We start from the raw sequence: 17,316 nt of genomic DNA, 5'->3' as shown, positions 1-17,316 counted from the left end.
AATCTGTGATATTTTGAGACTGGATTCTTCCGCTAGCATAATGCCCATAAGATCCACCCAAATTCATTGTGACAATTAGCAGTCTGCTCCTTTTCATTGCTGGGTAATGTTCCATTGTATAGATTTTTTTTTTTTTCTAGTTACCTGTGAAACACATTTGGGTTGTTTCCATTTGGGGGCAATCATGAGTAAGGCTGTCACAGACCTTTTATCTACATGTTTCTGTGTTTGCAGTTTTAATAACTAGTACACACCAATTTTTATTTTAAAGTTTTTCTTGATCCTTAGCATACCCCATCTTGTTAATTTAGGATTATTCCATCTCCATGGATTTTAGATCCTACACTGGAGACTCTTAGAGCACATCCTCATGAGAGAAACTGCATCCTCTATAAACATCCAAAAAAGAGGCTCCTAACTCGGGTAGAATTTGCAATCCTCATCTTTTTTTTCTTTTCTCTTTGGCAATGCTTGTGGAAGTTCACAGGCCAGAGATGGAATCTGAAGCACAACAGTGACCCAAATCACAGCAGTTATAATTCCGGATCCTTAACTCACTGAGCCACAAGGGAACACCTCTCATCTCTTAGGATGCTATGTTTTTAAAATAATATTTAAATAAAAGTAAATTAAAATTTATTCTGAGGTCCATTTCAAAATTTTATAGTACTCTTTAATACTTCAGATTATGAACCATCAATTATGCAAACCTTACATTCTGACAAAAAGTTTTATGTTTTAGACTAGGGGTTCTCAAACTAGTTCATGGACCAACAGCAGCAGTATCACCTGGAAACTTGTTAGAAATGCAAATACTTGTGCCTGACCCCAGATCTGAATCAAAAACTCTGGCAATAGGAGCTAGCAATCTGTATTTGAACTCCCCAGATAATTTCTGATGCTTGTGTAGGTTTGAGAACCACTGCTTTAGGGACAAACCCTCCTGTGCAGTACCAAAAAGAATGCCATAGTCTGAGTCTTCCCCTTGAGATGACATATTTAATCACTCACACGTACTTCTTTCTGTAACAGGATTCACTTAAAAATAGGATGGTTCATTCATGTTAAAAATATGAGGCCCAGATCACCAACTAACATTTATAAAACAGATAGTATACAGTTCACTTTGGTCACAGGGGCAGAGCTATGGAATCAAAACCTACCATCTATAGAAATCCCTAATTCCTCAGTTGAAACAAAGAATTCATCTTATTGGAAATGGAAATCTTCTATTTCCATCTTGCCATTTTATCAATATTGATGGTAGGTAGAGCACAGGGCAAATGCAAGTTTCCTCTGTTCATTGACTCTGTTCTGTAACCCTATGTTTAGTGGGATATTGTCCATAGGCAGTGAGATAAACGAATTTAAAAGGAAAATGAAGTAAAAAAGCAGCTAGCTTAGGTCAACCCATCACAGATTTCACAAAAACAAAGATTACCCTTTTTTTAATATAAGATCTCAAATGTATATATGTACATATATATGATAGATATATAAATTATTACATAAATACATTATATATGTATATATCAATCACAGTACTTAATTACTAAAACTGAATTAAAACATTTAATAAATAAAAAGTGAGTATAATCCTTAAGGTTTTCTCCAAACATCTTAACAAAACATTTTAACAAAAGCCACTATCTTTGACAAATAATTAACAAATAGGTTTATTATACTGACTACACTTACCTTTTATTTCAGGGAAGGGCTGAAACTACTGTTAACCTCACCACTTCCTTTATCTGAGAAACTGACTCTCTGAGGGTAGCAGGATAAAAAAGCCACTTTGATTCTGCACATCTGCCAAAAGCAACCGTCACCCTCTTTGCAAACACATAGAAAGCAGAGGCAAAGAACAAGTGTGTGTGTGTGTGTGTGTGTGTGTGTGTGTGTGTGTGTGTGTGTTCCAGATGTCTGGGGTTTGCTTGGTAGAAAATAAATTGAGGACAACCAACCTATGAAGAAAGCTCACACGGGCTCATTCTAACTTAGGTTTTCCAGAAGATAACTTCAGGGGGAACATATCAGCAGAAATGAGTAACTTCATCATCAATATCAGGAAATTGCCTAAATATGTGTTGGCTAGTGGACCTAAAATAGATTCATCTACCTGGTGTTAGTTCTTCCCTCTGAGACAGAAGGCAGAGTATAAATAAACGTTCCCCCAACCTGACCAAGGATAGCTTAGAACACACATTTGAAGAGTAAGGCATTATATCTTAACTATAAAGAATCATAAATGCACCATCAAACATGCACTTAAAAGCCCAAACCTCATGAATCCATGAGAAGAAAAAAGGAAAGGCAATTTTTCTTTCAACTCTACTCACTACTTAATAAGCATCTTCCAGTATCAGTTTACTAAATGTTTTTTTAACAAATTATTTTTTTCCTTAATCACTTATCCCTGGGCCTCTGTTGTATGTAAATGTGAACCACTGGTCCCTTAAATCAATAACATCATTTCAGACTAAGTTGGAGTAGATACAGTCTGGATGTGGTGTAGCTTTTTTTACTATTATTATTTTCCTTAACAATAGGATAGGTATAGTTAACACCTTATAAAAGCCAATGCAAAAGAATCCCATTACCCAACAAAATACTTTAATATTTTTTCAGTAATCCATGGATAGATAAAATACTTGTGTCTCAATCGTTATAGCATTTGCAAAACAAGTATTGATATATAATTTCATTACATGTGTTCTTTTGGGTTTCAGTGTCTTAATGGGTAAATTGTCTGGCCCTATAGGAGGAAAGAAAATGGAGACAACATTTCTATTATGAGGCAAAGATTTTACATACAATAACTCATGAAGGGAATTTTGTTTCCCATATAAGCTAATAAGGATATTGAAACTCACAATGGTTAACTAACTTGACCAGGTCAGTGAGAAGTAGGGATGAAATTCAAACTTAGGTCACCTTGACTTCGAGCCTACTGCTTTTCTATCCCACCAGGAGATAATTAGATTAGGAGCTAAGAATCCATCCTTGCCCCACATGGCAACCACAAGTATAGATCTGAGGTGAACGCAGACAAATTTCTCCCCACTCTGCCAGTTCCAAAAGTTAATTTCCATGTCCCTCCTTGTCATGGCTCCACACATATCCTTCCACTATCCCCCTGTATCCTGATTCTCAATCCCTGATGCCTAGATAAGGCTGAATTCTCCATGTTTCATATGGCTACTACATGTTACAGTGTGAGTCATAACACAAAGAGGAAAAATAAAAGAAGAAGGAAATGCGTGTCTTACTTTTCCCTGAGACAGGCATCCCCAAGGATGCAACAGCAGGAATTTTGCCATGGCTGTGACCACAACCAAGAGCAGACTGGCATGGACATCACATGGGTACACAAGCCCTTTTCACAAGAGAGGCAGCTCATAAATATCCATTAACATTTACATGGCAAAACAATGAATCAAATTCTTTCTCTAAAATAACACTACCACAAACAGCTTTTGATAAAAAAAAAATGATTCAAAGGTCAATTCAGAATCAGTGAAGAACACTTTTCCTTATTGCTGCCCCTGTGGCTTCAGCAATGACACAGGGGCTACAGGAATCCTGGATCTCGAGATTATAAGATGTGTGTCTGAAGAAACAGGAGATGCAGGGTACAGGAGGAGTCAGCCAAGGAAAGTAACTCCCACACAGCAGAACAAATGCTACCAATGACCTAAATAATACAGAAGTAGGTACAGATTTCCTCCACAAATGGCCACGCTGTAGCTTCCCTAAAAAGTTCAGAAAAAACATCACGTTTCTTTCATTTATATTTTCTCGTCCTTTGCTGCTGTTGTTGTTGTTGTATTGGTGTACTTAATCAGCAATACCCCACAAGTTGACTTTCTCTCAATTTAATACTTCAGTAGTCAATTTACTAAGTCATGGAGTGAAATCTATCAGTCCTTTCAAGTTGGCAGGTCTCAGTCTGCCTCATGCCTATAAATTCCTTCAGTGCAAACCGTTTGATTCCTGCGTAAGCCCGAGGAGCTAATCTATACACAACGAAACAAGTGATATTCCCTCATCCTTTCCTAAAACATCCAAACCAATCTATTTTCACAGTCAGGGCAAAACAATAAGGTAATGTTTTCTAGTGATTTTAGAAAAATTGATTTTTAGAGCTCTCTTCTCTTGCTAGAGTCATTGGGTAAATCTAAGATTATACAAGTGGTTGTTTAGATATAGCTATTGGTTTCATCTGCAAAGTGTATAAAGCATAAGCCTACTGTTTTTTCATTTGAAATCATCCCTAGTTCTTAGGTAAAGTCCCAAATGTCCCTGGAAGGGTGCCAAGGCTAAACTCTCTATGCCACTTTTATATGTAGAATCTAGACACCTAGAAAAAGGCCTAGTGAACATTCTTTGTAAAGAAGCATCAGAGCCACAGTCTTCCCATGGGAGTCATCACTGATAGATAATGAAACACTGTGAGAAGTTTTGTGTACATGTGGAATTCTAAATCATCCATTCTCTCTTTCAAGGTCTCTACTGTCCATCTACGTTTCTATAACATCAAACCCTGCTCTCTGGGCAAAGGACCATCTCTTAGAAAACCTTTGGATTTTAGGTGTTCACAGATGCTCTTCCTTTATGAACCATTGGTTAGAAGTGCGTATCACATTTAGTATGGCTGGGCTAAAAATGGGACTCCAATTATACACAAACAAAATACCCAGGCTAATTGCTACATCACAAAAAAATTCTCAAGATTGGGAGGGACCTTAAGGGGATGCTTTTCTATATGAGGCCTATGGAATCAAGCAGAGATCGTGATAAAGACAAGATAAATTGAAAATATGAGCACCAGGAAATAAATTAATACTAAGCACTGGGATAAGCACTGCGTCATTAATTCTTACAATTGCAGGGATGAGGAAGCTGAGGTTTAGAGGGCTTGAGAAACCTACTAGAGAGTCGCAGAATGGGATCTGAACCCAGGTCTGGGATCCCATATCCTCTTTTCTTAACTAATTATTCTATTATTGATTAGTTAGCTACACGATAGAAGAATGATTACCTTCTAATCATTTCAGTTATTCTGTAGTATTAGTGCTTATTTTAATGTCTAAAAAAAAGATGATCAAAATTTATGACAATGCAATATAAAGCTAATTCATGAATACTATGCCAAAAAATCACTGAATAACAGAAATTAAAATCTGGAAGAGAGTTTAGAAATCATCTGGTGTGATCTTGCTTCTTTATGGGTAACCTCTAAAAGCAGGTTCTTTCTCAGAGTTTCAGGGCAAGATAGTTTAACATGAAACCAGATTCTGGGACAATGTATCCAGATAGCTCTCTGCTTCCAGACACCTAAATGGTATGTCATTTAACCCTGGTTAATCTCAACATGGTTCTCATGCAGCAGGGAGAGTAGGGTGACCCTCTAGCAGCTTGGTTAGAGCTGTTCTGCTTTAGGCAGGAAGAGGGGTCAGGAAGCCCCAGCCTGTCAGTATTCTCCTCCTCCTCCTCCCTTACCCCAGCCTTCTAATTCATCACTGCGTATTTGCCCAGTTCTGTAGAGGAGTGAATTCCACCCTCCCCCCCCCCCCCCCAATACACATCCTGGATCACCTTCTTCAAAGGCACAAACCCAATAAACAGGAGCTGTCTCTAGCTCTGTGTGCCAGTGATTTGGAAATTGTCTGTGAAGTTGCCTTTGCCTCATCTTCCCTCCCAAGACCCTATTAGCTGTTAACTGTAATTTCATTCCACATAGATGGAAAAGTGCTGTAGGTGTAGGTATTTAGTTTAAATGACTGAAGTTTTTAGGGACCTTATTCCTGTGAGAGCCCGAGTCATTGCCTGTGATCTGAAGGAGAAGCTTCTTTGTAAGAGCCAAAATCCTCTCTAGTGAAGTTATAATTTTACATAAAGGGCATCTCTTTGTTCACTTTTCAGAAAGATGAATGCCAGATCCACTCAGGCTGAAACTTTGAAGGAAAAAAATATAATTAAAACTTTACTTAAAATCCTGAATATTAGATACCATCAACAATGTAAAGGTCAATCTTTAATTTAATAAGCTGATTAAATGCCCACCATATGTAAACAAGAACTGCTAAGGACAGTGAAAAAATGAACTGGGAAATACAGGGAGACTGTATTTTATTGCACTTCCCTTTATTGTGCTTTGTATATATTGTTTTTTTTACAAATTGAAATTTTGTGACAGCACTGTGTCAAGTAAGTCTATTGGTGCCATTTTCCAAGACCATTTGTTCACTTCATGTCCTGTGACATATTTTGTTAATTCTCCCAATATTTCAAACTTTTTCTTTATCATTATATTTGTTAAGGTGACCTGTGATCAGCGATCTTTGATCTATTGCAAAAAGATTAAAACTTGCTGAAGGCTCAGATGATGGTTAGCATTTTTTAGCAATAAAGTATTTTTTAAATTAAGGTGTGTACATTGTTTAAGATATAATGTTACTGTATACTTAATAGACTGCAGTATGTTATAAAAATGTTATTTTTTTACTCTGAACTCCACTTTTTTTTTTTTTTTTTTTTACTTTTAATCAAGAGTATGTCCTTTCCCTTTCAACTTGGCACTTGCGAGTGACTTTTAGGGACGCCTTAGTGATATGTCCTTTTGGGGTGAGATTTTTTTTTAATTAAAGTATAGCTGATTTACAATGTTGTGCTAATTTCTATTGTATAGCAAAGTGACTTAGTTATGCACATAAATACATTCTCTTTTAATATTCCTTTCCATTATGATTTACCTCAGGAGATTGGATATAGTTCCCTGTGCTACACAGTAGGACATAGTTGTCTATCTGTTCTAAATGTAATATAAACATAACTTTCATATCTACTAGAACAAAAAGTTCAGGTGACATGCTTTATTGCAACAGTAACTTCATTGAGGTGGCCTGGAAGTGTACCTGCAGTATCTTTGAGGTCTTCCTGTATCCTTTTGAGATAAATTAGTTTTTTGGTTAATGTGAGTTAGTTACATGACTAGTGTGTAAGTAGGTGTATTATGCTGGTTCTAGATACATACATATATATAGTATATATAATATATTATACATATGTATGTATTGTATCCTGTCTGCCTCTTCCTTGTTTTTTTTTTCCCCCAGCAGATATTAGAATACCAAAGGGTTATATATTTATTCTCAGATACCTTTTGAGAAACTTCATTGGTTAACTTTCTGATGGTACTACTTCTCAGAAGAATGGCTGATATTTAATTATAATAAAAAATAAAGTGTGATTATCTGATGAATGTACTGCTTTGCATGGCTTACCCTCTGCACTGAGCAGGACTCGTGGGTCTCAATTTTCTTCCTGGGGAACCCACTGATTAAACCCCAATGATGAGAGAAGTCTCCCCCTCCCTGTCTGACCATTTTCACACAGGTGCTAAAATGATTCATTTCAGCAAAAGTAAATGAAAATATTTTAGGACCAGAGGCCATGTAGCTGCTCAATCCAAACAGCTCATGTAGTGCTTATTGATGGCAAGCCTTCTGCGGAGCTGCCAGAAAGCTCAGCAGCAAGCCCTATGCTCTGCTTGCATTAACTGAAGTCTGGGAGGCCCTTGACAGATGCTCTCATGTCCCATGCTGCCCAAGATCTGCTACTCCTGGCTCTCACTCATTAGTATGGTGCTTCAGGCTATTTCTTCATGGAGCCATCAATCCCTTCTTATTCAGTGATTCAGGTCTTCAGCAACCTCTTTTGGGGGTAGAGATTGAACAGTTAAAGTGTTTGGGAGAAACAATTCCTATCTGTTTTGGAGAAACAATTCTCTTTCCAGACAACTGTGAAGAGGCCAGCCCTTCCCCTAGAGACTGACAGAAGTCAACAACCTTATCAAGCCTCTCTATCCTCGTACAATGCATAGCACCTAGGTTAGTTACTACCTCTGCTTGGCCTTCAACATCTCAAAGGCACACAGAAAGTAAGCTACTCTCCAGTTTTAATCAGCTAAAGAGAGGGAGCTGTACTCTAAATTACCAAAAAAACAACACAAACTCTTAAAAGGAAGTTTTCTCATTTCACATAATCAAGTTAAACGTCTAATTTTTTTTTAATGTGTAAAGATGATGGTTCCTTTTTTACTGAATAATACCTATGTGCCAGGTACTTGGTTTAGCTTCAATCCAGTGAAATAGGCCTTATCTGTTCCACATCATACACGAGAAAGTTGAAGCAATGAGGAATTAACGAAATCACTGAAGTCATATAACTAGTAATATGTTTTGACTGGACGGGTGTTACACTCTTTTACCTGCAGAAACTATGAAGCAGAGAGGGGTTGAGAGGTTTGGCTGCAGACACGCTTCTAGCTATTTATTTACTTACACTCATAAGCCAAACACCAGGATGGGTCGTTCAGGTGGTCAACCGCATATTTATGGAGAAGTGAGATTTGGAGGCACCACCACGTTTACAACTGGTTTTCCAGACCTTCTGTTTTAATCCAAATTTTGCATGTTTCTCTGATCTCCAGAATCCCATAGAGCCCCTGTGCCTCTGTGATAAAGCCCTTAGTCATGGCACACCAGCAGTCATCTGCTCCCCACCCTGCAAAGCTTCCAGCATCCTCTGGCATACACCTCTGCTTTAATTTTAACTTGACATTGCATCAGAAGCTCCAGTGAGTTCAAAGCATCTATCTATAGCTTCTCAAATCATACATAACAAATAACGCAGATATTGTGATCATTTGTGTAGTAAAATAACCTACTTTTTTGTTATTGGAGGGATATTTACATCCTTGACTTAGAATATATATATATTTTTATATATAAACTCTCATATTTAACTACACTCTTACCTCTTGATGCTAAAAAAAAAAAAACCTAAAAACTAAGTCACATGTAGTTCCAGATGAAGACAATAATTATAATAATAATTAAAGATAAAGGCATCCATTTGTTAAGGGTGCTTCACCGTGCTTAAGCAGATGGGAACAGCATGTACACACATCATGACTGCATGCTATATTATTTCACCTTTCCAAAACCCTGTTAGTGATTACATGGAATTTTAGGCTTAGAGAAAGATTTTAATCTTCACAAAAGAAATATGTGCTGTAACCAAAGTTAAATAAGCACCAGAGTGAAGAAAAAAAAAAAAAAACATGAATCATTAATACGAGCTAGTTGTTTCCAGTGGGATTTTTGAATTCATCTTTAGTACTCTGCCATTTGTTTGATAATTGCCTAAAATTCTTACAATGCCAGCATATTTAAGTAAATTCCAAATAAACAAACAGGAAACTATATAATTTGAAAGTATTAGCTCAGTCATTCCTATAAGCCAGATAGAAGAAATAGGACCACAGATAGGATCGCAAATTCCTGACAATTAATGAACTTGGCAGAGTTCAGTAGCAATTCGAACACAACTAATGTGTTTCATTGGCTTAAAGAGTGATCATTTGACTATAAACCTTAATCTTCTTTCTTTATAAAAAGAGACTATGTCCAACCAAAGGTTTCTTGACATGCTCATTTAGAAAATATTGTTTTAAAGAAGCAATGAGCTTCTTTAAAATAAGCAACTCGAAGCTTGCAAATGATGCTGAAATCTTGATTCTGTCACACACTCACATGAAATCTACTTATTTTCTAACAGCTCTTTGATGATTAAATTAAGTCAGATGACAGCAACACTGGGATTTCCATCAAAGTTGAATACATATTAACAAGGAAAATCCTAAGAAAAACCGCAGAGTATAGCTATTTTCTTATCAATAAATATTAGAACTTCGCACAGCTAGCCGATGGCTATACAAAAGTATAAAAATCTGAAAAAAAATAATTTGATGTCTTTTTGTTTTGCTGAGTTTATAAGCAGATAAAAGTTAAATGATTATGCACAGTCCTTGAATTGCAGTGAGTTGCTATGCCTTCCTTTATTCTCTGTTGACCCATGGCTTGATTCTTCTAGATCTATGTGACAGTGATGAAATCACCTGAAAGCAACTCAAATGATGGAACAATTAGACGACAGCTGGGCCTTCTGATTTACATGTCAAAGCATATTATATTTAGACCTGAAGGATCACAAAAAGTTCAGATATGGATGTTTCATTTTATTCTCTGAAGATGTTGAAATTGTTTAACTCAATTATTGGTGTTGATTTTCTATTTCAACCAGATCAAAATAAGCCAACATGCTTTTTTTTTTTCCTCTTTAAGGTATGATTCTATGGATTAGATTGTTCCAGCGTGAGTACTGGGTCTTGGCAATTAGAAGAAAATCTGCTAAATACATGAGCATCTTTTCTCCAGTTTTTATTTTCCTAGAGGTGGTCCTCACTCTTACCTCAAGTGTTTAGTATATAATAAAGAAGCAATCAACGATAGAGCATATGTAAAAGAATGCCTATCCATTATTTACAAATTCCAGCACTGAATCTTAGGTTGAGAAGTCACTGAGTTCTTTTGGAAATCCCTAACACAAACTCTAATTTCCTATCTTGTGTGGATATCAGGAAGCGATGCCTGGGTTTATCTGGGTAGATTAGCTTTGTGAATATATCGCAATGAAAAAAACTGCAGGAAAAAGATCATGTACTACATTATGTGATTCTGTGCCGAAACACTAACCACAGTATGCCACAGAAATCTCTACAAAATCTGTCAAATACCTGAAATAAAATGTGACGTAATTGTTTTCCTTTTCAAAATTTTAAATCCTTCTTTCAATTGAAACATTTTATGTTTACTTATATTAAAACCAATGTTATTCTTTATAGAAGTGATTTTATCAACAAAATCTTAATATTTGGTGTGCTATCCACAACAAGTTTTTAATGTAAGAATTGATGTATCGTCTTGAGGTAGTGTGAAACGTGACAAAGTGATAAGAGGCCTGTTTTTTAAAGGGGTAATTACTAGTGGGCCCCTCTTTCCCATTTACGTGCAGAAAATGAAATCTTTTGTTTCAAGATAAAAAGAACACTTGTGAAGTATATTACTTTTAAGATGTATGAATTTATGACTGAGGGATAATTTTGAACCTGTGCCTTGAATGAGACAATTTGGGACTAATTCTCTAGCATTTAAATGAGTCACTTGATTACGGAACTTCAAAAATCTTATATAACCTGTGGCACTGACAGGTATGTTAAGTGAGGGTTATAAAAAAAACTACCAGAAGAAATTTTCTTGGGGAAAGCGTGTAGAGGAATTTAAAATATTGATCTACTAGGGCCACAGACCGTGCTTAACAGTCTTTTCACCTGGCGGTACTAAGATCTCTGGCAGCAAGGAAGGAATGTAATGTGAAGCAAAGGACTCAGTTTGATAGTAGAGTCAATTTGTTGTATATGAGTCAATCCTTTTGTTTTTTGATATTTCTTCAATTCACTTATTTAAATTCACTTTTTGATTTACTTGCATAGCTATTTCCCAGGGCACAGATATGTCCCAGTAATTTTAGAGAAAGATACATTCGAAACATTACAAGGGCATTTTATGACTTATGAAAATATCGCCAGATAACAGACGGTTTTGAAACCACAAGATAACACTGCTGCCAAACATTAGAAACTGCTGAATAAACTTGATACTCTGTCTCAAGCACTTTATTCTTTACTGAGCACATCAGATTAATGTATGCAATGTTAATACTTTGTATCTCAGCTCCCATCTAATCCTCATAGAAATGAAAGGGTTGTGATGTAAATACAAGTAATAAACGCTCTGAACAAGTTTAAACGCCAGGGCCAAGTTTAATCCAAGATGAGTAAAATTAATTTAAATTATAAGACTATGAGGCACTGAAAAAAAATCAATTTATTAGCACTTGGCATAAACACCTCTTAAAGGAAAGGAACTTCAGAAACAGCCTGAGAAAAACAAATCTAGTCACAGACACATTTTGCTAATATTCTTTTTATACCTTAAACGGTCCTTCAGCATGGACTTATATCACTGCTTGAAACATTTATCATATTTAACTTGAAATGTTAGAATGAAAAATTTTAAAAAGCCAAGTCAGCAGAAATGTAAAGCTCTGGAAGCACTGATTTCCTAAAAAATAAAGATCCTCTGTCTAAAGAGAGCAAGTATATTATTTTTAAGTTCATCATCACTGACTTAAAATATGCTCAGAACCTTCCAGGTGACATAGTGCATTTTTAAGGAAGCCAATTCTTTTTCTGATTAGAGATTCACGAATTTCTCAACACACTACCACTGTGTGGTACCAATTAGGATGAGGCCAGTACTTACCACTTGAAGAGACGGCTTTTCAGTGTCGACATCACCTTTATGCCCTAGATTCTTTCCTAACCTTTTCACAAAGCAGATCTGAATCAAACTAACCTATACACAACTGGTTAATTTATAAGTTCCAACTTTATGGATTGTCTCTCCATACTAATAAGAATTTTCAATCATATCCACTTCTGTGTATATTGTATATTCTGTCTTCAGTGGCTGACTCATTCCACACTCTACTCAGGTAGCTTGTCATTATCTTGTCCACAGACAAAATACACATTGAATTTAGATGAGAGTGCCCACTGTCTTGAGAATCTTGAGAAAGGTAGCAACACTGCGGTCCAAATAGCTTGACCACTGAGGGAAATATTGCAGCTAGCATAGATTACTTTCCCCCTCTAGAAGTACAAGGTGGAAAACATATGCAAGGACACCACCAAATTACAGTAACTCTTTGCAATGTATTTCCCTTGGTAGGGTTTTTTTGTTTTGTTTTTTCCCTTGTAAAAACTGACAAGATCTAGGACAACTTTATAATAAATTGTTCAAACAGCTTTACTGAACAATAACTATCTGACTCACTTCCCCACGTAATACAATCTTCTCACTTTCTCTTATGTTTATTACTTTGGAAACTACTTCAGCATTTTTCAAATTAGCTTCACTCTGGACAAAGAAGTAACCTGATTGCAGTACGTTGTTAACATGCAATAAGCAAGAGAGACCTTTTTGATGAATATTCTCACCTTCTACCTCAACACAGGTGCTCTGCATTTATGGAAATGTTGCAGGTAGATGGCTTTGTATGTTTTACAAACTATAATATTAGGACATGCCCCATTATAAGATTCCAAAAATTACCAGTGCTGCCTCTGTTATCCACATTTTAAAAGTATTTAACCTTCGGTAACATAATCTATTGTGCTTATTTCAAAATAAGGAGAGAAACAACTGAAATATTCTATCAAGTTCAAAACTTCCTACTTCACTGTCACAAAACTTGACCTACACTCAAAGTTTATTTAAAAAAAGAAAAAGAAATTCACAAGTCAGAGCTTCAAGTTCTCATCATATATTAGAAGGATGTTAATTATTTTATGCCCGGAACCTTTTTACAAGCTCCAAACCCTTCCCTAGTACAATATTTTAGGAATCTGAAATTATTTCTGTACTTCTTACCACCCAAGCACCTGACAACTTGTATTAAAAATAGTATATATACAGGAACTCCCTAGTTACTATCTCCCTGAAGTTTTAAGGCACTCAAATTAATGAGTCTTCTTTCTAAGAATTACTGAAGAGGTTGATGAAAACACATATCAAACTATTCAGGTGTAATTCTCTCACTAAAACCAACAGATTTCTGTTACTACAAGATAGTAGGACTAAGGAACATTACCATATCCAGTAGCCAGTCTGTACCTTTCCCAGTATCCTTCTCCGTATCCATAACCATGCCCTGCTCTCTCTTCCATCATGCTCCTCGTATTGCTGAGTGAGGCGCTAGCTCCTTCATTAAATAGCATTAAAAATAGACTGCACAGAACTCCCCAGTGGAGCATGCTCTAACAGGGCTAATGCCACAGTTCTCAAGGTAACCATACTCAGCTGGTATCTAAGAGGGAAAGTCACTGAGAGATCGGCAATTTGCAAATCTAATAGCACACACAAATCCGTCTCAGTCTGAGCTGAATACTGTAAGAGAAATCAGCATGGGGTAAAATTAAGTCACAGAGAAGCTGAAAGTTAATTTCTGGAGCTGCATAAGTTTCGTAAATATGCCTCATCTAAACAAAGTACTCTGTTGACTAGGCATTGATCCACAGCAACTTATATTATTTATCAGATAACATAAGCCAAGTTAGGGTAAAGTAAGAGTATATGAGGGTAAATTAAGACATCTATGCACAGGAGTCTAAATGTCTTAAAACCACATTTAAAGTAAATTACTTTAAACCAAATATTAGTCTTAATAAGCAAAAGTAGCAATAGGTTAGCATTCTGTATCTTTTGCAAGGAGGAAGTGTACTCCTGGAAGAATATTCTAAATACACTCTCCCGAAAATTTAAAAACATTCTGTTAGTTGAAGTGATACTAAGTATAAGAATGTGATAAGAAGGAAAATACAGGATCGAACACAAATACATACCTTAAAAATCCATGTAAGACTGAAAAGAGTGTATGCATAATTTCTCATGTGCATCCACTTTAGGAGGGGGGCAGAAGCAATTACCACCAAGATAGTTGACTACTCTGCTATTGCACAAAACATAGCCAGAGCACTAAATTTCCAAATGATTGCCTCCTGTGAAAATGACATTCACTAAAATCCTATGAAGACCTGCAAACTCTGCAGTAACACAAATACAGAGAATCAAAGGAGTAGGTGCATTTAATTTCAAGTGTCAAAGGTTGTCTAACTTTGACCAAATGAAAAATGATTTCCTGTCATCCATTTCTCTGTTTTCTTAAAACAATCATAGCCATTTTGACCTCCAAAGTGAATGAGAAAGAGGTGGGAATCATTTGGATATACTCAGCAGTGAAATGAAATCTTGTCTAGATTCACTCCAACTTTGGGGAATATCATTTTTATTTAGAGAGGCTGAAAGGTCATAACAGCAGACTTAAAAAATCAGAAATTAAAATGGATATCCCAAATGCTTGTGAAAGTGATTTCCTCCAGCCTTATATCACACTTACTAGCCTTCCATCCTATAACTTTCAATTTCTTCTTTGCTTTTCCTTTCAGGCTTGGACTCTGTCCTTGTCCTGTAATTTCCGGATACGGGACCCAAGCAGCTGACAGCAACCACATCCACTCCAGCCTTATTTCTATGCATAAATATCCAGTGAGTCAATTTTCCTTCCTAAGAAACTTTCTTAACACCTTTCTAATTCAACTCAGTTCTACCACCGTATCTACAACCTGAAACAGGAGAAGTTCAATTTGGAGTTTGCAATGAAACACAGATTTCAAACATGTAAATATAACACTGACCACCTTTTCACCCCAAAACCATTGGGAGTCAGAACCTGTCCTGTGAAGACCACAGATGAGAACTTTTGGCTCCTTGGATAGGTCTTTCAAATGACATAAGAGCACTGCAAACTTTCTACCAAGACACCTGCAGAAATCACTGCAGACTTTTCTGATGAAGAGACCTGCCCTTTTCAGTTCTCTCCTAGCTTTCCAAGTCTGCCTCACTCGGGCGAGGGGGTGTCTACCCCTCCTTTGACAAAACATAAAAATACAGAATACAGACATAACAATAGTGTTCTACAAACACCAAGGAGAAATACAGATTAGGAACAATTCGAAAGAAAAACACAGACGTAAGGCAGACAGGGGAAAACAAACAAACAAACAAAAAACAGCCCACAAAGGGCGTACAACATTCACGTCGGAAGACCTTGATTATTACCTTGACCAAACAGTGGATATCCCCCCAGCGTCCTGGTGCCTTGATTGATTTGATTTAGTTTTTGGCTTTTATTGAAATTGTTTCTCACGGATTGATTTGGCTTTGTTTGGTTTGGCTTGGCTTATTATTGTTATTTTTGGTCGATTTATTTAATTGCTAGTAAAAACACCTTTCTGCGGCGTCCGCTGGGCTGCCGGCAGGGCTGCAGCGACCACAGCAGCCGCGACTGCGGCGGCTTAGGCAGACGACCCCGCGGCCCCCGGCTACACCTTGCTCCTCAGAATTCGCTCCAGGGGCGCCGCTGCTGCCTTCTTCGCCCTGCTAGCTGCAGAGCACCAAGGTGCACCCGCCTCCTGTCTGTCTGGCAGTGGGTCCCAGCACCTCTGTCTGTCTGGCCGTCTGTCGTTCAGCCTGGCAGCCCTCGAGCTTCTCGTCCCACGCTCCGCTCTCCGAGCTGCCCCTCGCGTTGGTCTGTCTGTCCTTCTGCCGCTCAGTCCTACTAGCAAGGCAGGGTCCTTCACGTCTTCAGTGCCTACATCTCTCTCGCTATGCCACTCAGTGCCCCCGGCCGCTTCCCTCGGACAGAGGAGGGCGTCTGGAGGAAGGGAGCACAAGGATGCTTCTCTCTCCTGCCTCCTCTCTCTCCTCTTCCCCTGCCTCTCCCTCCCTCCCTCTGCGTGCTGGTCTCCGCGTCTCCAGCTGTCTAACTGCTTCCACCTGTCCGTCGCTCTGTCACTCTCCCGTCGTCCCCCCCCCCCCCAAGAGAGTCAGCTCGGGGCGTCCCTGGGTCCCTCGAGTCCCCCTCCCCGCCTCCTCGCGCCCCTGCCCTCCCACGCTCCCGGCTCCTCCCCGAAGCCCTGGCCGTGTCCGGTCCCCGCCCGGGCTAGAGGCAGCGAGCGCGGATGGCATGTGGAGAGGCAGCTGCTCGGCCGGCAGACTCCAGCCCCCGACCCGCCACACCCCGGAGATGGCCGCGGCCGGGCGCCTGTGGGGACCCGGCCTCTGGCATGGGACGCGCATGAGTTGGCCGAGCAGGAGAGCGGGCACCTGCCCCGTGCAGACGGCGCGTGAGGTGCTATCCATCCCTCGGCGGTTCTCCTCCCGCCGCTGGGCTGGAGACAAAGCGGGTGAGCCACGCGCGCTCGCGTGAGCATCATTCATCAGAGAGAAAACTGGCACGTTTCCCCCTGCCCCTCCACGCGGACTCCCCGCTCTCCACCCGCGGGCACGCAGTCCTTCCTGTCCCAGGTCGAGCACCCCACGTACCTCACCCGGGCGCCTCCCGACTCCCGTGAACTGTCGGCGAAGCTTGGCTCACTCCCCTCCTCTGGGGCTCACTCTCCAGGCCAACTCTGCAGAGAATATCCCACAACAATAACACCTCACTCCACCCCAGTGAAGCCTTGGCCTCAGAGCTCTCAGAGATTCGAGGCTTTGAGCAAGACCCCAAGACCAGGCGCGCGGCGCCAAGCGCATTCCCAGTGGGCACCCGCCCAGCCCTCTGCCCACCGAGTGCTGCTTGAGAATCAACGAGGTGCCGCAGAAACTCGGGCAGGCTAGGGCGTGGGGCAGGGCGCAGAGTTGACATCCCAAGAAATAAAAGTGCTGCATTTCCCGTTTGTTCTGGAAATGTGCTATTTTTATTACCTGTAATTCATTTTTTTTTCCA

Source organism: Sus scrofa, chromosome 13 (genome assembly GCF_000003025.6).
Source record: "Sus scrofa isolate TJ Tabasco breed Duroc chromosome 13, Sscrofa11.1, whole genome shotgun sequence".
Lineage (NCBI taxonomy): Eukaryota > Metazoa > Chordata > Mammalia > Artiodactyla > Suidae > Sus > Sus scrofa.
Note: the sequence above shows the minus strand (reverse complement) of the source record.